Source organism: Girardinichthys multiradiatus, chromosome 5, assembly GCF_021462225.1.
Source record: "Girardinichthys multiradiatus isolate DD_20200921_A chromosome 5, DD_fGirMul_XY1, whole genome shotgun sequence".
NCBI lineage: Eukaryota > Metazoa > Chordata > Actinopteri > Cyprinodontiformes > Goodeidae > Girardinichthys > Girardinichthys multiradiatus.
The window spans coordinates 3016547-3043252 of record NC_061798.1 but is presented as its reverse complement, the minus strand read 5'-3'; the positions used below and the strand labels follow the sequence as shown (position 1 = coordinate 3043252).

General features: G+C 37.3%; 1 protein-coding gene across 1 annotated transcript in view; it reads right to left on the bottom strand.

The window, feature by feature from the left end:
* The window catches only part of LOC124868280 (teneurin-3-like), a 474572-nt gene that overhangs the window by 446445 nt on the left and 1421 nt on the right, over nucleotides 1-26706 (bottom strand). The window lies entirely within an intron of this gene.

The window sequence follows — 26706 nt, the reverse complement described above, 5'->3', positions numbered from 1 at the left end:
CAGTTAAAGTTAGTTACAGTAAAAATTTGTGGCCCTATATTCAGTTTTTTAGTAGCAATCTAACTTGATTTAAAAGCAGATGCAGATCTGTGGGAGCATTTAAACCAAACCAGAAAAATAAATAAATACCGTTACCTCCCTGTTTACCATAAGATGACTAAAATGATGCTTAAAATCAAAACGTCCATCCGAAATGTGGATGCTCATTTTAATTATCCACCTGTTGTAGTAATTTTTTTATGCATTGTGGTTACAGGGAAATTGTTGTAAATTTGCTGTACCTAGAAGTCAACCAAACAGCTGCATTTATGTCACATTCTACCTGGAGTAGACATGTTTGACAGTTCAAAGAGAAATCACAACACAGAAAGTGTAAAGGTGGTTGTACTTCTACATGTAGTAGTTTCAGGGTAGCTCAGTAACATTCAGTACCAGTGATTCAGCACTGAGAGTGTCAGAGCAGCAAAGTGAAACAAAGCCTTCTGCTCTACATTGCACTGTGTCAGGTCACTTACATTTGACAAGTGATCCCTGCACTGAGTCATGTACTCTCTAACTGTGTCTCTAAAACCAGACCTGGAAAATATGAATTCAGGATTTTAGTCTGTAATCTAAAAAAACAGCACTGGTTCTCTACATGATGTGTCCCTAGATTAGGAATGATAAAATACCTTTTCTTGGTTTGCGGAAACAACTGACTTGCCTCTCAGGACTCTCTACACCCTTTGGAACCGGCCCAGTCAGACTGCATACCACCTAGGTTCTTTTAGAAAATTGTATGAATGTTGTATCACTACCTATTTGCTTGACGTAAAACTTCTCATTTATGATGCAAATTTCTCAAATTTGCTACTTAGGATTGTGATCTCTTACTCTGGAGGCCACTGGTGTACAGTGAACTTATTGTCATTTTAAATGATTTCAGGTTTGTGACATCGCACATTATATTGCTGGTTATAGCAAGATATTACCGTGTGGGTACACTGTCATAATAAAGGGATTGAAAGGGTCAGCAACAATACTCTAGCAGGTAAGTTGTGGCATTAAACAATGCTTAGTAGGTGATAAGGGCACCTTTACAAAAGAGCTGTTTGCTAGCTTTAAATAGACCAGAGGTTGTCTCCTCGGGTAGTCTACCTAATTCAGGCAGGTATGAAAACTCATCTGTCCTCTGGTTTGCCTGAAATTGTGGGCCTTGGTTTGCTGGTAAGCAAGCCCAGGTGCCGTTTGCCTACAGTGGTGTCACGAAGTGACAGTTTTGGACTTTGTTTGTGACTTTGTGTTTGTTTACCTTTTGCTTAGATGCTTCTATTTTGGTTTTTGTATCGTGTTTTCTTTTCTCCCTCTTCTGCCTCCTAGTGTTTACTTCTTAAGTTATTTTATGGTTGTTTTTCTTATTACTTTGTATGGTTTATTATTATTATTATTGTAATTATTATAGTTCTTGGTCTTCCCTGGATTCTCTAGTTTTATTTCTCTTTAGTATCTTTGCGTTTAATTGTGTTTTATTATTTGTTCCTTTGCACTCTTCTTGTTTACTAGTTTATTTTCTGTTTCCTTTCCAGTTAATTCAGTCAGTGTGGTTAGGTTAGTTTACTTTTGCATTCAGGTTTTCTTTATGGGTTCTTTGTTTGTTCTCAGGTTGTTATCGTTGTTCCTATGTTCCCTCTAGTTTCTCTGTTTACTTTAGTCATGATTATTCTAGTTTTCTTATTCCCCATTTGATTATTTATCTTTGTCCATAGGTTTGCTTGGTCTGTGTTTCTGTTTATTGTTTATTAGTTACTTTACCCATCCTCAGCCTTTGTATTTGTTTCACCTGTTCCTTCTGCTTCCCTGCCTCCTTGTCACACCTGTTCCCTGTTTTCTCTGATTACCTGCCCTTTGTTATCCCTCAGTATATTAGTTAGTTTTGTGTCATTGTTTGTTGCTGGTTCCTTGTGTTCGTCACAACCCCGTTCCCTACCATGTCTATGCTTTGTTTTTGCTTCGTTTTGGAAATCTTCGCTACGTTTTTGTCTCGAGTACCTGCAGTTTCTTTGTAAGTCCTTGTATCCTGACTCTGATTCGTACCTGCAGTGTTTTTGCTACGACTTTTGTCCTTTGTAAATAAATTGAAGAATTACTAAGATGCGGCTGCCGAGCTCTTGTCTGCATTTTGGTCCGATCCAAAACCACATCGTGACAAGAGGGAAAGCAACCGGACCGTGCAGTGAACCAAAATTAAAAAGAAACCCAAGAAAGACAGTATACCAACGGGACAAATCAATGTGTCCTTCATGTATAATTTATCTGTGATCTGACAACGTTGAAATCTTCGCTGTGTCTGTGTAACCACAGCAAAGTGTCATACTCTCTCCCTCTGCACAGTTTCTGCACTGGTGCATTCATCCCACGTATACAGAGAAAAACCCTAACTAGCTCACTGCTTCACCTGGTGCTCATACTGGGTAACTTTACATGCATCACAAACAAGAGTTTGTCACCCAAAAAGTCACCCAAAGTGTGCCGAGAAAATATCTCCCACACATTTACACCACCACCACCAGCCTGTACCACTGATACAAGGGAGAATCCACTATTTCAAGTAGTTCATGCTAAATTTGAACCTTACCATCTGAGTGTTGGAGCTGAAATTGAAATTTATCAAATCAGGCAACATTTTCCCAATCTATTCTGACTTAATTTGGGTAGCCTGAGTGAACTGAGTTTGACTTTATTTGAAGAGGAGCAATGTACAACTCTAACATAAATGTCATCATTTGATGCGCTTTAGCAGATTATAGCTTCAATTTCCTTCTTTGATCTGACAGGAGTAACGCTCTCTAGTTTTGATGTGTTGTCCTTTCAGAGGTGGTATTTGGCAAACTTTGGTTGTAACAAGTGTTTGTTTGATCTTTCTATCATCTCTAACCTGTCTGCCCATTCTCCTCTGAGCTCTGAGAGGATTTTTATCCAACTTCCATGGCGTGTTTAAAGTAATTTAAATCCACTTTCTTCCCCATTCTGACTGTTGGCTAAACTTCAGTGAACTGTCTTCATTTTGACTAGATGCCTGAATGCATTAGCTTGACAGAGATATGAACTGAAGAAACATCTAATATAGTAAAATCATGAATTGACATTAGGGCATTGGTTGTGGTGGGTATGTGTTTATGTAAGAAAAACAGAGATGCTCTTACAATTCTATTACTTTTATCTCAAAAGTTCATTGATTGATTGAACTCTCAAAACTGATTGGCCATTAGAAGTGCAGAAAAGATATCTTAGTGTGACAGCTTGTCCACTTCCCAAAGAACAAAGAGGCACCTTTGCACCACATCACTGAGTGATTCCACTGCAAGGCTGAGTTATGGAATCAGTGGACCTGGTTAAAAAAGCTAGCTGAACACACTGCTTTTCCCTCATAACCACCTATTCAGCTCTGTGGCTCTCTCTTACAGGCTTGGAGGTGTGTCACCAGTTGATTCACATTTCCACCTCTGCCCTTCCAACATGGAGGACAACAAATTGAGAGTGTTCTATTTAAATGACTATGGTCCCAACCACTGTAAACCAGTTTACTTTGGCAAAGAATGTCGGCTTCATCGTCTCCACCAGGCGGCCTGAGGAATTAGCAAGCTCCTTTTTTATTGGCCATTATTTTGTAGTATATAGACAGGAAATGGGCAGAGAGAGAAGAGGGGAACACATGCAGCAAAGGTCCCAGGGCTGGGAATCAAGTGAGCTGCATCGAGAACTCAGTCTGTTTAAATGGTGAGCATGCTTTGCCACACGCCATTCCCCAAGATCCTTTTTAACCTGTTTTCTATTCTGAATTAAAGAAATTATTTAAGGTAACCACAGAGAAGCCTGTTTGTTAGTGCCTGAGGGAAAAATTTAGAAAAGGTAACAGAAAGAGAGTGGAGATAAACATCTAACAGAAATATTTGTCATTTTCTATCATTTTATTGACTTTTATGCTCCCATAGGAACCACCTCCAAACAATTAAAGTCACTTGATTCACATTTATGTTCCTTTAGGAGTGTCCTGAGGGACTCTTGATAGGAAGTGGAAAAAAGGAAAACTGGATTAGGGGTAATAGTCAGACTTTAGGAACTCAATCATAGTCACTCTTGGACAGGACATTAGGGGATAACTAAAACGCTAGCAAATAATGCAAAAACCAAACACAGACTTTTTCAAAGGGTAAACTTATTACAAAAAGTCAAAAGTTCGTTTCTTGTACAGTATCGATTGGTACCATAAAACTACAGTGCTATTCTTACCAATACCTGCTTGAGAGGAACACATCAGGAAGGGGTTAGTGCATTTTTTCCCTTTTTGTTTGTTGAACATATAGGTTGGAATTCAAATAACATTTTATATGTCCACATAGAGTCCACTGTTCGTTTTAATGCTCAAAGCAATTTCAACTTACAGGATTTTTTAGATGTGCTGCGGACAATAAAACTACAATATCTGGAATAATTATTTTGTTTAATCTCATCTATAATAAATCGGTATTAGAAGATCGGTCTGCTTTGATTGAAGTTTAGTGAGCTTTAAAATGAGTGAAAAAAGTCTAATTTCAAATCATATTCAGCAGAGATATTTTTACCTAATTTACCCAGTCTGGATTCAAACCTTAATCTTTCCTTTCAACTTTCTTCTTCTTATTCTTCTATCTTCTGCCTGCTTCTTATTGATTGGGTCCAAGCATCAAAGGCAGTGCGAAGGCATTTCAAAATACAGATGTTTGCAGACGACACCACTGTCATTGAACTGATCCAGGACGGTGATGAGTCTGCATACAGACAGCAGGTGGATCAGCTGGTACACTGGTGCGGTCAGAACTACCTTGAACTGAACCCACTCAAGACTGTGGAAATGGTGGTGGAGAACACCACCCCCATACACCCCCCTCACCATCCTCAACAACACTGTATCGGCCGTGGACCACTTCAGGTTCTTAGGAACCACCATCTCTGAGGACCTGAGATGGTCTTCACACATAGACACTGCTCGAAAGAAGGCCCAGCAGAGACTGTACTTCCTGAGGCAACTCAAGAAGTTCAACCTTCCACAGGAGCTGTTGGTCATCTTCTACACTGCCATCATTCAGTCTGTCCTGTCTTCATCCATCTCAGTGTGGTTTGGCTCATCCACAAAACAGGACAGGTCCAGACTGCAACAAATAATCAGGACTGCAGAGAGAATAATCAGAGCTGACCTTCCCTCCATCCAGGACTTATACAGGTCTAGGGTCAAGAAAAGAGCTGCCAAAATCTCTGCCGACCCCACACACCCTGCACATAAACTGTTTAGAGTTTTACCTTCAGGCCTTTGTTACAGAGCACTGTTCACTAAAACCAGGCGCCACAGAGACAGTTTCTTCCCCCAGGCTGTTTCTCTGATGAACATTCAATAGAGTACAGAATAACAGCATGCAGATGTTGCAAATGCACCTTTTTTATTAGATATGTGTATATTGTACATTGTAAATTGTAAATTTTGTATATTCTGTAATGCAAAAACAGAACAAAAGAGCAAAGTGTACCAGAGGCAAATTCCTTGTTTGTATGTACGAACTTGGCAATAAAGCTGATTCTGATGTTTAATATAATTTTCCTTATGGTAAACTGTTTGCCTTTTTGAAGGCCAGAGAGTTCTCCAAAACCCAGAATATTCTGTTAATGTGACATTGTGTTTTATTTAGTTTGTGAAGCAAAAAACAAAAAATCTTGAGAAGATACGTCCTAAACTCAACAAGAAGTCAGTGATGTGGATATTTTCCACATTGTATTTTAACTCCTCCCAGGGATTTTAATGTAATGCCTTCATATTGTCTATTTTTAATCCTAAAGCAATGGAGATTAGAAGTTATTAGAAGCTTCAGTTTTTGTCAAAGGGTGTGGACAAACTTCAGAGTTTCAGTTATTAGTCATTTGATAACTCAGAAGTAGTCAACTGAGAATTATCAAAATTACCATGATTAATTGTAGTAACAACATAAAAAAAAAAAAATCACAGCAATTAACATGTATCGTCTACCCAACTCTTTCACACTTGTGAAAACACTAATGTAAAACTGTTTCAAATAAAAGAGAAGAAGTGGACTTTATGCCAAAATCTGTAACTTTTCACTGGAGGCCTGACGGCTTGAAAAATATGAATATCAGACTATTGCAATAAATATTGCTCTAAATTCCACCTATATCATGTAAACTTCCCAAAACTGGATACAATTAATATGAATACAGTCCCAAAAAATATGTTAATATAAGGTTACAGTATCCCCTTACCCATTTCTACTTGGCATCTTGAAAATAAATTAGGCCCTGTGCACACGACAACAATCCATTAAAAACAAGATCGTTTTTCAGTTTCTGTTCACATCTACGTAACAGCGTTTGGTTGTGATCTCCATGCACAACACACTAGTAAAAACTTTAAAAACTGTGTAATTTCCCTGCCACACCACTAGCAGGCAGTACGCTCTTTGAAACTCAACAACATGCACATGTGTACAAACATGTTTGTGTACAAATGTTATATTCAACAGACTGAGCAGTACAAACAGTACTCTGAAATCTGCAATCCATTTTTTTCCTGTCAACACAATGATAAGACCAGGATGGTTTTAAAACCTTACAATCTGGAACCCGTTGTCAGGGGCAATTCACGAACAGCAGAAACATAACAAACCCTTTCCATTTTCACCATATAACGTTGTTGTGTGTACAAGGCCTCAATATACTCCTAAAGCATTGGTAATTCAAAGTTTTTAAAAGGTTTACATTGCAACAAAACCTGTGGGTGTGGTTGGGCCTCAAAATCTGACTTCTTGGCCATAAATAACCATAAATCTATCAAAATACAAGATCTAAGCATCAGAAACATTGTTTTGTGTCATCACAATCCAATCAAATGTACATGGCAATTTTCAGACATTGTTTTTGTGCCACCCACTGAGAACAGGATATCACATATTTTACTAATGTATGTCTCCTTTGACAGTCTTAACCAGTCAGTCAGTCATTTTCTACCGCTTATTCCATAATGGGTCACGGGGGTGCTGGTGCCTATCTCCAGCAGTCTATGGGCAAGAGGCAGGGTACACCCTGGACAGGTTGCCAGTCCATCACAGGGCAACACATAACGATGCACACACCTAAGGGCAATTTAGAGTGACCAATTAACCTAACTGGCATGTCTTTGGACTGTGGAAGGAAGCCAGAGTACCTGGTGAGAACCCACGCATGCATGGGGAGAACATGCAAACTCCATGCAGAAAGACCCCTGGCTGGGAATTGAACCCAGGACCTTCTTGCGGCAAGGCAACAGTGCTACCAACTGCGCCACCATGCAGCCCTTAACCATATAGGCTTTAACCTGTGAGTGATGACCAATAACCAGTTGTATTCACACAAACCATACCCCAAAGGAAGACGTCCATTATAGCTTGTAGTCCTCGCAAAACTTTAGAAACCAAACTGGTTTTGCTTTAAGTTCGAGTTTCATAAGAGAATAACTGAAAGTAACTAAACGGACGTTTCAAGGCTCACAACACATGATGAGCCCAGGTGTCAACACACAGAGGTCACACTACTCATTGCCCTCAGCTGCAACACAGGCTGCAGCCCCACCAAGCTGCAATGGTCATACATCTGTGCGGAGAGATTACGTTTTTATTGCCATTATTTCAGGTTGTCTTAATATGCATTCAGGTTGTTTGAACCTTCCCCTGTCATTCTGTAAAAACAATGCATAACAACATGCTTGTTGAGAAATTTCTCTCTTTCATTTACAGTTTCACTAATCTCGTTATTTGCTTTCCAAATTTTTGAGGACAAATGTGCAACAGTGCCAGCTAAAAATGATTTCGAAAGCATTCTTACTATTGGCTTTTCAGATCTCTCGTTCAATAGATACAACTTTTATTTTTAAGGACAATACATAGTTTAAATTGCACATTTTTATTGTAAAGCCAAATTTAAATCCTCAGTTACTACAACTTGGCATCTAGAGAAAAGCCACAAAGTCTCAGTTAAAAACAACCAACTAGAAAGAACACAAACTGTTAAAGTCAAAGCGAAAGTGTTCCTTGTATATATTTGGTTTGCATGGTTGCCTGTGCTTGAGTCAGCATGTGTGTATGCTTGAGATATTTGCTGTCCAGAATAAAATGCCAACCTAACCTCTAGGGATGTTATTGTGAGAAAAAAATTGTTCTTAGCAAGATGGAAAAAAATGTTGATGTGTACATTATCCTAAATCTCTCTCTCTCTCTCTCTCTCTCTCTGTGTTTGTGTGTGTGTGTGTGTGTGCAATAGCACACTCAGGTGTGAGTCACTGTTGGACGTTTTAGTGTTTTGGGCTGAACAGTATAATACATCATGAAGGGTTTTATAACCCATAGAGCTGCCAAAAAAGGATGAAGGTTAGAAGAGCATTAAAGAAGACAACCTTAGTCTTAAATATTGTTTTATGTATTATCTGCTCTCATGTGTTACATCTTATACTTATTTAATAATTGTAACCATGTAATACTGTATTTTTTTTATTTCAGTCTAATATTATTTTTGTTTAAATAAGTGTGGAAGTTGTAAACAGCAATCTCCCAAAGTCTTCTACCTGTTCTGAAGTACTACACTCTCATATGCACTACAACAATGAGGGATTTTTGACGGATTTTTAAGAGTGTCTCGCCTCCTCTGACTCAGGTGTTGGTTTCATTAGTATATATTACAATACTTGATTTGGTTCAATACCACAGAGAAAAATCATAGTGTTTTTCTCGAAGCACATTTGTTTTTTCCATATGTTCTTTTTCTAGTTCTAATACCTTATCTGACAGTAATAATACAGTTAGTTGATTGTTTTGGGTTTCTATTTTATTCACTTAGTAACGCAAGTCCAAACAGTAGTATCCACACAGCTACATAAGTCTGATATTTTCATCTCAACCTGGAAAGCTAAATCAAAGCTTGAGGGCTTAAATAATCAGTTCCTCAAAATCTCAATTTTAAATGTACTGTCTGAGATTTGAGTATACTGTGCATTATGAATTACATCATGTCTTGTTACTAAGGTAAAATAATATTGCGAGGAAAACAGTACTGCACAACTGGACTTGCAGTCCAATTCGATGAAATCTGCTCAGGGTTGTCATATTGTACATTCAACTAATAATGTTCCCTCCCATAAGTGACTGATGCATCAAAACATTTTTTTTATGGTTCAACTTTATTTTCTAAAAATAATCTTATTGAAGCTGTTTTAAGTCAGTATTGTGTGCCGTAGCAAATAATTAATACTAAAATTACTTTTTCAAACCCGATTTATTAATTTTTTAATCTAAGTTATAGGTTAGGAACTGTGGCATAGTATGCATCTGCTTAGTTCAAAGGATTAGGTGTGATATCAAACATAGGTTTGAGTGCATGAAACGTTTCACAGTGGACTTCCAAAGCTTCACACAGTGGAACATTGGTGTTTGGTAACACGGCCAGCTCTTGTTCACTTAGCACATGTAGGAGCTGAATCTCTTGAACTGGGATTTTATTTGATGAGCATAGATTATGTGGTCCAGTCTAGTCTAAACCATAGTCCTCATCAACCTGAAATAGCAAATATTAACATTAGCTTTCAGACTGGCTACAAATAATTCATGCAGCCATCCTAACCCAGAATTACTCTCTACAGGTATTACCAATTTTACATAAACTATTCCTTTCTAACATGACAGTACTGGTAAATAACTCTAATTAGACAGGATAAAAACAAATGGCTTTGTAGACAATTTCTCTGAAAAATTTTGGTAGGTCAACTAATAATGCAGAAGTAAATTTGTTTCCAACTTATGCTACATGCTACTAATTGATGATTGAAAATAAAGATATCACATCATGGCAATACTAACACATGCTATAATGTGTGTATAGGTACCGACCGAATTCCGTCGGTACTACCGAGTACCGATTCACATAAAATCAGACGGTACCATGTTTCGATACCTAAACGCATCATTGTGATACTGAGGGAGTGGAAGAGTGGGCGATTTTCTATGCCTGACATGAACACAGCATTGCATGCACAAGAGTGTAATGACGTCAGTAGCCGCTGGTACCATCAATAAAGCATGACTGATAGAAAGTGCTGAAAAGTATGGCTCCACTTTTCAGAATGCGGTGCAGATTACGCTGCAATATTTGTGACGTGAAGTGCAAGGCCAGCGGCAGGAATACTTCCAATCTGACGAAGCATAAGATTTGAAGAGTCCACAATTTTCGTCAGCCTCAGATCTACGACTACAACTCCTGCATTTAGCACCTTTAGCATGCCTGCATCCATAAGCGACTAGTCGTCTGAAGCCAGCATCATGGGAGAAGAAATGTTTGAAACTGCAATGTTACAATACAAACAGCCGGGTGTTGTTTTGATATGTTCATTAAAGTTTATGTATTGAGAAATAAATGTGTTAAATTGAAAGATTTTGAGATTTATTATTAAACAAATTAACTTTTATTACCACATAAACACACAGAAAAGTACCAGAAACTGGTACTATTGAGTATCGGTATAAATTCCCAGGTACTGGGTATTGGTACTGTATAGTTCAAATGTGAAAGGTACCCATTCCTACAAACAATATCACCTTACTTTGAATATGTAAGTTTCTGGATCACAGGTGTCCCATCATTCTGGTGATGGCACTAAATATCCAGAAATACTGCATCCAATTCTGCATCTCCAATCATAGAATACCTGTTGGATTTTCTGCAAGTAAAAACAACTCATATTGAAGCATTAATAACTTTCAATAGTCAGAGTGTTCTTTACAAAGGAACTCTGTAAGAAATGTAATATTGATTTAGCTTAAATGGAGATCCCAGAGAAAGTCATGAAACCAAACACAACAACTTCAACCAAAGCTATCCACCTGAGTCTGACTGTAGGACAAGGAGAAAAAATGAACTGAGGGGACAATATGAGTGAGCTACAGGGGTGATAACACAGTCTCTTACAGCACAACGGCGAGCATACGAGAAAAACAAAAAGCCTTTCACTGAAATGATCAAAGAGCGCATGGAAGCTGTGGCGGAAATAAGATAGAAAAGAAGGACAACAACTTAAGAAAAAGGTTAAGCAAACTGTCATTTCTGCCACAAGCACAACAAGGAGAGCAGAATAATTATACCAAGATGTACTGACCCAGCTCGACTGTGCCATTCAAAGAGCATTTAATATTGGTACTTAAATTGAATTTCACTTTTCTGTTTAGGAGATGATTTCATGGGCATACAAATATTTGATCAGTAGTTAAAAAACAACAAACTCTAGAATAAATTAAATGTTAAATAAAAATTAAAGAAAATATTTTTGTCAGTTGATTTAAAATGTTGGACCCCAAAGTGTTTGGATAATGGAGGTAGTGGACCTCCTGATATTTTAGTTAGGGACCCCTGTGGTAAACCCTTTTTTTCAAGTGACAGAAGAAAACATTATAAAATATAAACTGCATTACACTGCATTTGGATTTATACGTAGACAGAAATTGTCAATGTCAAAATAATGTATTTGCAGATGAGAGTTTTACAGTGTTTTGTCAGTAGTGTCCCTTGATGTACATTGGATTCCCACTGTAAGTACCTACAGTTAAAAAAAAAACATTCTAGATTCATTCATTCATTTATTCATCTTCTTGCCACTTCCTCCATAGTGAGTCACGGGGGAGCGGGGTACACCCTGAGCAGGTCCCCAGTCCATCACAGGGCAACACAGAGACATACAGGACAAACAACCATGCACACACTCATTCACACCTAAGGCCAATCTAGAGAGGCAATTAACCTAACAGTCATGTTTTTGGACTATGGGAGGAAGCCGGAGTACCCGTTGAGAACCCACGCATGCACGGGGAGAACCTGCAAACTCCAAGCAGAAAGACCCCTGGCTGGGAGTCAAACCCAGGACCTTCTTGCAGCAAGGCAACAGTACTATCAACTGTGTCACCGTGCTGCCTATAACTAAATAATAATGCATATACCGTAGATAAAGCAAACTCATGACCTCACACAAAAATGATACTCATGCTAAAAATAACTGATAAAATCAGTTGTTAATACAAATCTTATCAGCCTGCAACCTCCTGCCATCTTTTTCTCAATTGTGTAGTTTTAAAAAAGCATTTATGGAAAAAAAAATAATAATTAGTTTTTAAGCTAAGTGTTTGTGCTTAAATATGCGATTTCCTCTGCATTTCACTGTTTCACTACAAAAAATGAGGGCCAAACAGTGTAAAGAGCTAAACTCCGCCAGTTGTCCCCTGGATCAGCAATAAGTTGCAAACACACACAAACTCCTAACCCATATAAGCACACTGACCTACATGAAACTATAGCTGTTTGTCATCTCATGTAGTTTATATGTGGAGCCAGTTTGTTTCTTAAAAGGGATTCAAGGTTTTTGCATCTATCCAACCATGATGCCCTTGGGTAAATTTAGTCTGAGCGCTAGTCAGCGAAGGTTGCCTGGATTCCTCTCTAGCTGACCACGTGCAAACATTTATATCTCTATATATCTTCATTAAAGAGGAAGAACAGCCACCTGCTTGAGAAGAGTAGCTTCGGGCAGCTGACCCAAAATGTTAAAGGAACATATCATCAAGGTCCGGGTTGTGTAATGTTTGCTCAACTATGTGTGTGTGTTCATGCACATGTTTGTGTGCAGTCATTCATCATTAGGTGTGATGCAGCAGGCAGCGTGTATCTGTCCTCCAGATGATCTCTTTAGTTATAGCTATGTCATTAAGACAAGCTAGACCTTCTCACAGGTCTGTCATAGTGCACCCACCAAATCTGCTGACTTACATTTTTTGCATTATCCTACTAAAAAGTTTTTCTGCTTTTTTTCCTGTCTTTCTGTTTGCACTCAATTAAATTTTTACCAGTAAATTAGTCAAACTCAACATTTGGAACCCACAGCCAACTGTAAAAAGCTGCTGAATCTTAATATTACTTGCAGGCTTGCCAACAACAAAGAAGAAGAATCTATGCAGGGTCCTTAAACGCAGATTGCATATACCCCTTTTCCACTGGCTCGTTTTAGGCGGTGTGGCTCCGCTCTACCCGGTATACCAGTTGTGTTTCCACTGAAAACACCAATTCACCAATTAAGGTGCCAATAAACCACCATTCTACAGTTATTGCTGCAAACTGAAAACTTTAGGACAAACTTTAGACTTTTTGAGTCACCAACATCTCTCCATCAACAGGAGCTCTCAGAAGTATGTGTTGTGTATGTACATAGGTACACATTAGGCTGTTATGTATCTGCATCTGTCTTTGTGGGGACCCATTATGCTTTGTCATACATGCTTGTGTTTTAAGTTCTTGAGCTTGTGTTTTTGTTGAATTATTTGGTCTAGTCTTTTGTTTTCTGTCTCCCTGCAACCCAAGCCCACACCTGTTCTGTGGTTTCCCCTGATTGTCTTGTCACGTTTGTCATTGGTTCCCCCTGCTGTTCAGTTTTGTACTTAAGCCTGTTTGTTTCCATTGTTCCCTGCTGGTTCCTTATGTTATGTGAGTTTATGTGCGATCTTGTGTGTTTGCCACCCTGTCTGTGTCCTGCCATGGATAATAAAGACTCATCTTACCTGAAAACCTCGAGCTTCTGGTGTTCTTCCCTGCATATTGGTCCAACAAGAAACAAAACTATGAGATGCTTGCTTTAGAGTTGCTTAGCTCTAAGAACTGAAGGCTTATGATCAAATCTTTAAAACACAGAGATTATGAAGAGCCCTGTCTGCCCACTTCTGTTGGCACCCCGTGAGAGCCTGCTCCAGACAGTCCAGGTGTCGGCTAGCAGGCCCGCCAGAGACAAACTGAGGAGCAGGAAAACATTCCGACACTGAGCGAGGGTTTCATTGCTTTTTTAATAAAGAGGAACACTAACGTCTTAATGTTCAGGGTTGAAAACATGCTCTTAATGGGAGGCTTTCTGGTCACAGGTTCAAGTTCATTTTGCCTTAGAATTTTTAAGTGCTGACCTATGAACACCAGCACAGATGTTTGATCACTGGGGCAAATGCAGCAACTGTATAAACTAAACATACTTTATCAATTATAAACCATGAATTTATGGCAAATATTAACTACCTTAAAGCATATTAGTGTTCAGAACTCAATAGGATGTCATTGGTTATCAAAAATCAAATCAGTTTTGTAGTTTGTCAATAAAAGGAATGAATTCCTTTTGAAGAATGTCAACCTAGAATGTGAGTTAACAACTGCATGAAGAAGAGATTCCTTATATATTTTAGGTGAATTATTTTTTAGAAAGAATCCACATGGAAACTTAACAGTTTTTCTAAATGCTGTAGAGGACAATAACATTTCATACGAATCAATTAACGTCTTCTTGCAACTCATGAACTTAAAACTGAAGAAAGTAAGAAGTAAACTAATCCACTGTACGGTTCTACGGTTTTACTTCTGAGCTACACGCTATTTAATGGAAAAGAGATAATCCATTCATAAATGTACCTTTCTATTATAAATAATGCTGATTAAAACCACAAACTTTATCAGGAATATGTTGATTATTTTAATAGTCTATTTTTTTTCAAGTTGGTAGATTAATTAAAGGAATTAAAAAATCCTTTGTCACAATAATTTATTGTTTTATTTAACATTTCTCATTTTGAAAAACTAGGTTTTTATCAGAAAGAAACTAAACTAAGGGTTAATTTGTCTAAACTGCAAAATCCGGCTGGCCAGCTGAAGTAACCATGAGAACAAAGCTAATTAAAGGTCAGAATACAAAGGCTGGTTCATGCTACATGGGATGGGTACCGAATTTGGTACTTTAATAGGTACTGACCGAATTCTGTCGGTAGGCCTCTACTACCGAGTACCGATTCACGTAAAATCAAACGGAACCATGTTTCGGTACCTAAACGCATCATTGTGACACTGAAGGAGTGCAGAATTTGCATGCACAAGAGTGTAATGACTTAAGTAAAACACACACCTCATGCTCTGTGTCACCGACGCTGACACACTGAGTTACGTCCGCTCGCACGCAGGTGAACACAAGCTCCTGACAGCGGACAGAAAAACATGCACTAAAACCTAGAAAGCAGGCAAGGATATCTGCAGTTTTAAAAAGCTTCAAATTTAGTTTTGATGGCAGCACTTCCTCTCCTGCGAGCAGCAGCAGGGCTCACTCTCCTACTCCTGGTACATATGGCGAAGGTAGAAGTTCACAAAATAGCCCATGTGTTTCATGCCCTGCCGCTGAGATGCAGGGTCCATTCTCCACTGAATAAAGGTTTTTGACCTGGCTTGGATGCTGAAAGTGAAATAATCCCCCTGTATCTATAAGACTGAGCTTGGTAATTAAATACATACATGATAGATAGAGAAAAGAAAGAAAAATGGAAACAGACAGAAACAGATAAAAGATGCGATAAAGAGACAGAAAGATGGAGAAATAAGAAGATAGAGAGACAGTTAAAGATAAAGAAAAACAGATAGATACAGACATAATATATAAATACAGTAGATAGAAGATAAATAAACATTTCAGAGTTTTTTTGCGTAAGAATGTTCTGTTGAATATGTAGACAGCTTAAACAGGCTGCAGCCAGAGGAAACCATGGGCCCAACCGTTGAGATATTCTTCTGAGTGTGTGTGTATATACACTGACCTGCTTAAGCGCAAGATTTTTGTCGAGGCAGAGGAGACAATTTTCATCGGCCTCAGATCTACGGCTACAACTCCTGCATTCAGCAGCGTTAGCACGGCAGCATCCGTTAGGGACTCGTCTGCAGCCAGCAACATGGCTGGGTTTTCATTTGTGCTTTACACTGTGTAGTCAGTTAAGGGTTTTAATGTTGAAGAAATGTTTTAAACAGCTGAGATGTTAAAATGCAAACAGCTGGATGTTGTTTTTGATATGTTCATTAAAGTTTATGTATTGAGAAATAAATATGTTAAATTGAAAGTTTGGGAGATTTTATTATTAAATGAATTCCCAGGTACCCAGTATCAGTACTGCATTGGTTCAAATGTGAAAGCTACCCATCCGTATGCTACATATTACAAATAATTGCTAAATTCCAGTCCCACCCTCATTCACCTTGGAGTAGGTTTAATCTGACTCCTGTGTGCCTCTGAAAAAAAAGAATCTCTTCTTCATAATGTAGGTTTGTTGGTCAGACAGTATTTGGCCCAGAGGAGGAAACAGAAAGGAACCAAAGCAGAAAGGAAGTTTGCACAATATCATTCCCTTCAGGTGAAGAAATATTTACATGTTCATTATATAAGTCCCCGTTGGATCCTCCAATCTCATCACAGTGCAGCAGTGGTGGTGCTGTGCTCCTGCTACTAGAAAACATGCCAACATGCAGGAGTGATGACCCTGACAACCCTGTTTCCTGCACTTCTTCTCCCATACACACAGGTGACAGTCAGTGAAACAAATCACACACTGCAGATGTTTTGCTTAGAGAGCTGAGGACTCTCTGTGAGGAATGTAGGCAAAATACAGCAAATAATCAAACAAAGACAAAATCCAGCTAAAAGAGAAATCTGTTTAAATGCTGTCTTCTGCAGGAAGGGGATTCATTCAGTTTATTGAGCATATAATACTATTTTACATTTAGGCACTAATAAAAAAGAAATACAGAAACTATTGGGGGTTACAGCAAGTACCAGACTAATTAGTGAGCTGAAGGTAGGGCCCTGTAATTTTTGCAATGTGGAAAATGAGAACAAAATTGTAGAAAGAAAAAGAATTCACTGTGAAATGCAGAACATTGTATATTTTTTTTCTATCATGAAATGATGTGATCATTGACTCAACTCAGAGTATTTTCATCTTTTACAGCACAACACAGCCCAGGTATTTCTAACAGGGTTGTAACAGGCAATACAGCCAATAAAACACAGTACTGGGTTTATGTAAAAGGGATGCTAACTACTGGTTAGCAAGTTATGGTATGCTTACATTAAGGCTGTACAATCCATTTAATTTACCATTAAATGTAGATCACACAAATGACAAAACTGTCCAAAAAAGATTGTTTTTTTTGTATAATTATCATGCAGGTGAAAAATGTGGTGGGGGAGAAGATGGTGGTCACTACCAAACATTCCACGGTAGATGCCACCATTTCATACCTGCAACAGCAGCAGCAGTCTGTCAACAGCCAGATAGAGCTTGGAAACAGTTTGGAGACAAACAGGTGAAAAAGTACACGTAAGATTTGCTCCTCTGTGCTGTTTGCATCATTCAGCAACAAAACGTCCTGACTTTTTAACACAGAATGAGCAATTAGCAACTAATACAGAAAACGTTGGTTTGTTTGGGAAACATTCAACAATTTTTAATTGTTGTTCGTCAAGTGCAAAAGATACAAATATTTTAACTCAATAAGTAATCATTTTAAATAATTGGGATTTTTAAAACTGACCAAAATAACTGTGGCTGTAGTTTGTTTTCCCATAATCTAGCAGCCATTGCTCACACTGCTTCTTTTTCTCCATCAGGTACCTAAAACGCTGCCACATAAAAGACTTCAAATTTTCCAAGGCTTCTTTTGCAGCTGAGTGTTAGTACCCAGCCCTACCGCATCTTTATTAGCCGATTGCAATCAAAACAACAACCCTACTTCCATTTATACTCCAAAATAAGAGCCTCAAATATAGATGCAGAGTGTTAGGCTTAAAATATTGATCTTCATATTTGGGGCTCAAAACATTAGCCTTGACTTGTTTGACAAAGTCACATAATGGCAGCAACAGGATGGCACGTTGAGAGACAGACTTCACTTTGATGAATGGTATCGTTCTGGTTTAACGGTGTGAGATCTCATACCACAGGATCTCATCAGACCCCTAATCCACAACACAGTCAGCCGGGGAGGGAGAACTAAAACGCCACATTTGATGCGAAGAACTTTATTCATTAAGTAGGATAAAACTTTTCTGCTTGAACACGATTGACTAGATCGACAAAACAAAATATAAAAATACCACAACTTCAAATATCAAAAAGCCAGAATCAGAGGAGGTAAGCTCACATTAAGCTTTCACCTCAGCAAACTCCTCCACAGAGAAAAGAAATCTACAGCAGAGGCAAGACTTGAGTTTATCAAAGATTTTGTAGCTCCATCTGCCCAGTCAAACCTTCATCTAAAAAACACGATATAGCTACTGAGTTCTGTGTTCAACAGCATGAAGGCTGCCGAGGTTTGTTGTCACCAAAACAGCGGAAAGAAGACAATCCAGTGTGCTGGATGTTCTTTTTGCGTTCTTGTCATTTAAATGTATTATATTTTTTATATTTTGGATGTTTTATTAAATGTTTCAAATTGTGTTTATTTACTATAAATTTAGAACACTGCAATTGAAAAAAAACTTGAATAAAAAACCCCCCACTAAATAAAAACATGTAAAGGGTCCTAAATGAAGGGGGTCGTCTTGATTCTGTTTCTGTTACAAGATCTGACCCCTGCACCTCCAATTTATTCATTCAGCAGAACAAATGAACAGGGTAACATTTAGGATAATAATGCTGTTACCATATAGAACATAAATCCATGTGATGGTTTCCAGAGTTTGACATAGATATAAAATGTAAATGAAAAGGCTGGTTTAGAGTTTATATTTACAACATTATGAGAAATGATCACATTAATGACACTAAACTAGTCATGTAAATTTGGTATGAATGCAGTACGTAGTCTTTCTGCGTGCGTTCACCACCAGGAGGCTGAGCCCACTGGTTCTCTCAGCACGTCAACATGAACCCATTGCAGGGATCAGGCTGCATTTCCTGACATCCGGACACAACGGGGATTTCATGCTTTCTTCCAACATCAGCAGCTATCATAGAAACCAGATTACAAACAAAAGCATTATCATTCCATCCAAATGGCTAAAAATATCACCTTGATAATACTGGATCAAACAAAGGGAGGTTACTCACTCTATTATTCACTCTATTACCTTATCTGTTAATAACAATCTGGCTAATTGGTGTTCTGGATGAATAGTTAGCAGAGATGGAATGTCACTGAAGTCTCCTGAGAGGACTGTTAACAATATCTATTATACAATATTTAACTATTTCCCTTCATGCTCAGTGTTTAACAAATTCAGCATTAACAATAATCAATCAGAAAGTCCAGCAGTTTAGTTCACCTACTGGTCTTCAGCAGGCGGACCACAGCTTAGTCAGGCTGGCCAATAACATCCTATTTTTAGACTAATTTGTAGATTTGTTCAAGTAATTTCTACCATTTGAACACAGATTGGAAAACGGTTTGCAATTTAGGATTTTTTACTATAAAAGAACTTTTGCATTTCATAGAATGATCACACCATGCTACTCTATATTCTTTTAACAAAGGACAACATGCTTGCTGTCTACATTTTTAAATACATTCTTTGTGTAATAATCTTTAGTTACATGTCTACCTCCTTATTTCTTACACATGACCAGTAACCATCTTCTAACTATCATGTCTGAAGAGGTCTGTTATACTCTAAGTATTTGCATTTTGTGCAGGGAAACCAAAGCAAATACAGACGGCAAATAATAAATGTCACCTCTGCTGATCACCTGTCCATGAAGGCAGAGACAGACTCTCGACCCGCACTGATGCTGACGGCAGCCCAGTAACAATAAGAAAGCATCTGAAAAAGAATGGTTTAAAGAGCTTTTTGGACATTACAGGGGAGCATTAAAATGAGGATTTGCAAGGTGGTACAAAGTTGTTTTCTCTGATGAAACAGTAACTTGGCTTCCAAGTAGATCCCTCTAGAGATGTTACACAGCACAGTGGAGGAGGCCCTGTCACGATCTTTGGAGCATTTTCCTTTAATGGAACAATGGAGCTTCAGGTTGTTTAGAGATGCTAAACCGTGACTGGCTTTCAGAAATGTTATCTCCTGTGTGTGGTGATGACTGGGTCTTTCAGTGACTGGGTGGCAAAGGACAGCAGTTCCAGCACATGGGTGCCCTTCATGCAGCTATCTTTACTTTATAAACGTTCTTACCAGACTACAGGGAAACACTTGCATCAAACATGTCTGAACATACATTCAGACATGTTCAGTTAGAACAGTGGGACTACTCCCTACAAAAGCATCCTGTTGTTTTCAGTTCTGTTCTGTCCTGTTCTGTTTTTCTTTTTCTTTTTTAGTTTGTGGTCCTAAAGCTTTGAACAATCTAAACAGCGTGTTTCAATCTTTCCACTATTTTTTTTTTTGTCTTTTGTTCCTGTTTCTCGTTTTGTGTGTTGAAGGTCAACTTCCAACCTGGTTATGATCCAGGATGGCTTGATGCAAATTCTTGTCTTAAGTGTGAATGATTTTATAATTGAGTACAAAGCCTCACTAACTGATGAGGACCATACCTGGAGGAGGAGATAAAAGTAGACATTGTCATTTCCAAACGGACACCATTTTACTGGATCAGTCTCATTAAAATTAGGTTTAAATTTATATGCAGAGAAAACACTCCTTCATTCCATCCATTACTTTTACACCCCTTTGTTGTCCTTAATGACAATAATGAAATTTAATTACTAAATGCTTTGTTAACAACTAAAAAGGTTATGTGTGTAAATATCAGTATATTTTTTTGCCAATTAACACATTAGCATACTTTTATTTTTGGCAATATTTAAAATTTTATTTAAAGATGTATATATACATATATATACATTTTAAAATAAAATGTAAAATATATTATACATATATCCTAGAAAACTGGCTGCCATATGGTGTGCAAAAATATAATATAAGTAATATAGAAGCAAATGCCTATTTTTTATTATGTATCCCAGGTTGAGTATTATTTGTTGTTTTGATCATCTGATATGCAACTATGCATCCCTGTAGGAAATTCAGTCAAGGATTTTATAGTTTAGCTGTAAAAATAAACACAAATATGGTCACAATAACAATTACCAACCTTAAACTAAACATCTCATTTAAATACCTCCTTCTAGTCAAAAGGGTAAATTTTGGCTCAGAAACGAATAGTAAACTTTCTCTCTCAGAAGACCCTCTGAACACTCAGCTTTTCATTTTTGGCTTTTCTTTCTAAATTAGCAAATCCAGTAATTTTTTTACTTTAATAAATATAACTTTTCATAAAAAAACAAAACTGCATTCTGAATGCCTTACATTTGAAGTTACTAAAATTATTTTTTTTAAAGAAATTATATATGACAGAAAACATATTCTATTCTTATGCCAATTAATGCGCAACTTTCCAGATACTGTTCAGTTGCTCTAGTACCGCGTACTGCCACTAGGAGGAACACTACACTGTCCAAAGCACTGGAATTAGAGGAGGAAATCAGAGGTGTGTCTCCTGAGCATCTGTAAAGGCTGCACTAAATTCCGCATGAGCATGATGTCGTGTGATTTAAAGAACATTCCTGCCTGTCTGTGTCTAATACCAGCAGAACGTAAGAAATGGGCTGCACAGCATACTAAAGCTATCTGGCTGTTTCTACTGTATTCAGTTCTGTTTAGATGATTATTCATCAATTTATTGATTTTATAGACAAGCACAAAATAAGTACATTTCAAATTGTCTGTTGTAATAAGTTTACAAATTTTCACACATCAAAATATTAGAGTTTCCCCTTTGGGGAACTGATATAAGTCCAAAATGATAAAAGTAAAATGAAATAAATGATGTCAACAATGTTAAATAATTCACCAGAAGAAAGGAACCAGATAACAATGGTGAGCTAGGCTTTACAATTACTTAGAGACTAAAGCTCATTCCTTCCCTTTTTGCTTTATTTATGGACAGTTACAGTATAAGAAGACTTGTGTCATTTACATATTTAGAAGAAAAACAAAGTGTTAACATTTCCTTTTGACCAAAGGAATTCAAAGTACAGAGAAGAGACATGTTCTTTGAGAACATTTGTTGTTTTTATATTTTAAAGTCAAAAATATATTCTTTGCTCAGATTTCTAGGCAGTCATGTCTAGATGTTCATGTAAAGCTTTTCACAATAGGCTATGCAACATAAACACCGCAACATGTACACCAGGAGAGACAAAACAGGGCTTATATTAAAATGTAACTATATTCCTCATTCTGAAGTTATGAAACGAGATGAAAAAAAAAAACTCTGCCTTGAACCAATTCTGTTACAGCACAAAAATTATGATGTATGTTGGGATTCCTGGATAAGTTTATTTTAAAATTAGCATGACAATGTAAACAGAATTGCAGCACTCCACTTCTGAATTTATCAGGTGTCTAATGCAAAAAAAAAAAAAAACATACAGTAGAGACCTGCTTTAGTCATTGATCTAAAGAACAAAAAAAGAGAGGAGGCCACAGCCTGGAGCTTCTTGGTGTGGTCCGAGGAGAAACACACACAACTGAGGAGCAGATGGAAAATCCTACCACATTTACTGACACTAATTAAATCAAATAAAAAGGAGACATGTTTTTTTTTTATAGGGAAAATGTCTAAATCTCTAACGCAGTGTTCTCTACTCCTGATTTCTCCATCTCAATTTGTTGTTTATTATAGGAGGCTTATTAGACATTTTAGTTGTCCACGTGCCTTTTAGTTCAGAAAGGAAGGATGTTGCGTGACTAGATCACACAGTTGTTATAGTAAATACATTTTAGAAACAAAACAGACTAAGTAGAAGTAATGATCTATGTAATCTATTCAATGATATGTCAGAAATACGGTATAATATTGGATTTATGATTTCTGGACATAGTATGACAAGTGAGTTTATGAAGATTGAAATTGATAAACAAAATCGCAGTTTAATATTTTGTTTTAGCATATTTAGCTCTGAAGATAGCATTCATTTGCTGTGACAGAGGACATTAACCACAATCAGGTATCAGTGAGATAAGGGTCAGACAACTGTGTAGTCTTCTTCAGCAAATGGGGTTATGGACATGACTGTGTGGGGAGGAGTTCATGTGGAAAATCCAAATTCTCAGTCAGAATTATGACCCTGTGAGTGATGTCATTTAAGGTGAGATGCCGTTTTAAAAACATTAAAAATGTTTCATAATTTACAAGCTAATCTAAAACCTATTCTACCACTTCCTCCGTGATTAGCGATGCGCCTGCTAAACATTTAAAAATAGTCATATTCTTTCACAATAGCATAATATATCACTGAAAATGTAGAAAAATCCAACCATTAATTTGAGTACATTTAGTTTGGGTGGAAGACATGTTTTACTTAAATCTATGTTGCCATAAATTTTTTTATTAACTAGAGCTCAATACATTTTTTCTAAAATCCTATATATATATCTATATCGATCTTTATCTATATATATATAGATATAGATCTATTTCTATCTATCTATCTATCTATCTATCTACCTATCTATCTATCTATCTATCTATCTATCTATCTATCAAACTATCTATCTATCTATCTATCTATCTATATATATATATATATATATATATATATATATATAGTGTGCTCTATATACTCGACTACTCAAAATACAATTTTCTTCATAGAGTCCATACAACTTTAATACTGCTGTGTAATGCAGGCCACACACACATAATTCCTTCACAGACGCAGAGCCAGAAAAGTGTGTGCTAGTCCACAGAAAGGTCTAGAAAATTCCCTTTAGTATCTTGATACATTAACTAATTGACAACAAATGTGGCTAAAAAAGCACAAAAAAATCTACTTCTGAACAAACTGAGAACGGTTAAAACATTTTAAACACACACACTGGCATGAAAAGGGTCTCTAATGCAACGCTGCACGCCGCTTTTATCACGCTCTTCAAGGTGAATAATCCCTGGAGAAGGTGTAAATGATGCACAAACTCTCTTTCACACACACACGCACACACACACACACACACACACACGAGTCGATATTTCTACAGTTTAAACATTGTGATTGGCACAAATAAAGCCACAAATTGAAAAGAATACACCAGCCCTACCAGACTAAGAAATACCAAACCGCTCTATTAATAAGAAATGGTAGGCAAACCCAGGCACAGAGTCATGTATATACTATGAGCACTGTACCACCTGGGGGGGAGGGGATGGGCCACGTTGGAGGAGATAGGGTTCCTCAATAACTCCATATAAGTCTTCCCATCAGAGGTTAGTGTACGATTGCAGCACAACATGAGCTGCATTAATGGAGTTGATACCACTATATGAAAATATATAAAAAATAAGTACGTTTTGGGTCTTTTGTCTACAGGCAAACAATAAATGTTCATTTGATAGCACGGAAAATGGGACATGTAACGACAGATTTCTGTGGATCCTTTTCTGACTTTAGCCAATCTTGAAATTTCTTGATAATTACCTGGATTGTTCAACCTTTATTTCACCAGGCAAAATATTAAGAACAATTTCTGTTTTACAATGTTAACCTTAAAGTGCTAAAACGCTTAAAATGCACAGTTTTTTTAGGTTTCCTGTTTCTTTAGATAAAGCCTTTTAAAATGTAATAGCTGTCTATTTTTTTTAAACATTTAGAGAAAACAAAACAAAATACACACGAAACAGTAGCAGGCGACATAGAAATTCTCACTCTAAATCTACAAAACAAAAGTCCTTTGAGTGATTCCACAGAGCCGCCCGCCTATTTACATGAAAATAAACTGAATGAGTTAACATTTATTTCCTTTAATAAACACATTGTGCTTTTCAACAGGGCTCAACAACACTTCATCAAAACCTTAAAATGACATGTGTCCAACATTGTTTATTGTTTTGTTTTTTTTCATTTTCTTCCTGTTGCAAATTATATATCTCTCTAAATAAGTTGGGCTTCTATATGCCACCAGTTTAAGAGGCAGCTGGAACTTAGTTTCACCAAAGTAAAAATAGAGTACTATACCTACTTTGCAGAAGCAAAGAGAACAAGTACGCAGGTCTAAAACATGCATGATCTACCACACTGCCAAATACACACTTTCCATACACATTATATCTAAGAAATTCTGCATGGCAGAGATGCAAACTAATTTTACTGTTTCCACAATTATCCTGTGGTCGGGTCACCCAACTGTGAAGTGATAATACTGACCATGAACCACATCAGGGACAGTACACAGTTAGGAAGGTGGCAAAATCAGCTGAACTATTGTGTGAATGGCGCTATGCTTGCATGTGCACGGTGAGAGAGTTGAAATGGTCCTGGGTTCTTCTTTGAATGACTGAAACACCTTTATGGTTCAGTGCAAAGGATACCAGGACATCTGTTGGCATAAACTGCAAACTGCATCCAATGAATTACCGTCCAACCTTTTCCGACCTCATCTGACCTTATCTCACAAATCTAAGAAAAACTATTAACTCTACTAATGTTTTTTCCAAGCATGAAAAAAAAAAAAAATGATAAAAACGTATTTTTATCATTTGTTGTTGAGACAGCTTTTAAATGTATATTGGAAAAGAAAAAACACACGAAGAAAACAAAAAAAAATCAATAAATACTATATTTCAGTCAGGACAAGATGCTTGCTACTCATATAAACCTCGGAAATATTATTTTATTCTAACTCAAATTAAAAGAGCAGAGAGCAAGTTTCAGTCATTTTAACTGGGACGTTTTTGTTCACTTGGACATTTGCCGAATGCCAATATGATGGGGAAACATGGCCATGAGCAATGGCAGATCTGGAGACTTTTCAAGTCCGATTTTACAAAAATGACTGTAGAAGTAAAACTAACCCAAAAAATGCTTAGATACAGAAAAATATCTACTTGCAAAGCATAAGCCAGAAGAGAAAGAAAGAAAAAAGGCAGACAGAAGGAAAAATATTGGTCAAAAAGGAGCTGGGAAATTTTCTCTCAAAAGCATACAAGGTCAACTGATTTTATTTTGTTTGTAACCGTTGATATATACTGCATAGCTCAGAATTAAGTTTAGGCTCCTTAAACTAAAGACATAAATCAGCTGAAATAAAGAAGGTGGTGGTTCATTACAATTTACCTATATTTAAAAAATAAAAATAAAAATAAAACATACATTATAAGCAACTGTAAAATCAGCTAAACGTGTATCTAAATGTAACTAAATTAATGGGTAGCAGCCCTTAATTAGACATTGTTTACAATCTCTATTTTGTTTTCACCACTTCACACTAAATCCATCCAGACATGAACACAACTTAAAACACATGCAAATGTCACACCAACCACATGATCTCATTTTTAGTCCTTAAAAAGCGGGCCCCAGGAGCAATTTCAATGCTTTTCATCATGTGTGAGGTAATGAGTTAAACAACTGAACTTCCTCATCAATTCATCACTCACACTCATGGGGCAGATCAAACACAATCACAGCAACGATTAGAACTTTGGATTATCTGCATCACAGTAAAAAACTGAAAGTTCTCCCGGTTCCTTTCTGTTTGACAAACTAAGTAACTTCAAGCATTAAGACTACCGTTTCTGAGAGGGCTGCACCTGAGGAAAATAAAATCCCTTCAACTAAAATCCCTCTGAAATCAGGAGGTGCTGGATAAAATGTCACTTTGCTGGCATGAGAAGATGAAGCAGCAAATCAGTACAACATTTTTGTATTTTCCATGAGTGTGGAATGTATGGACCGCTACACCTGTGAAGGTAAGGTGCGAACAGAGCGGCAGTAAACCCAAGAGCGAGGGGATATGTGACATGCCAGCAGAGGCAAAGCCACTGACTC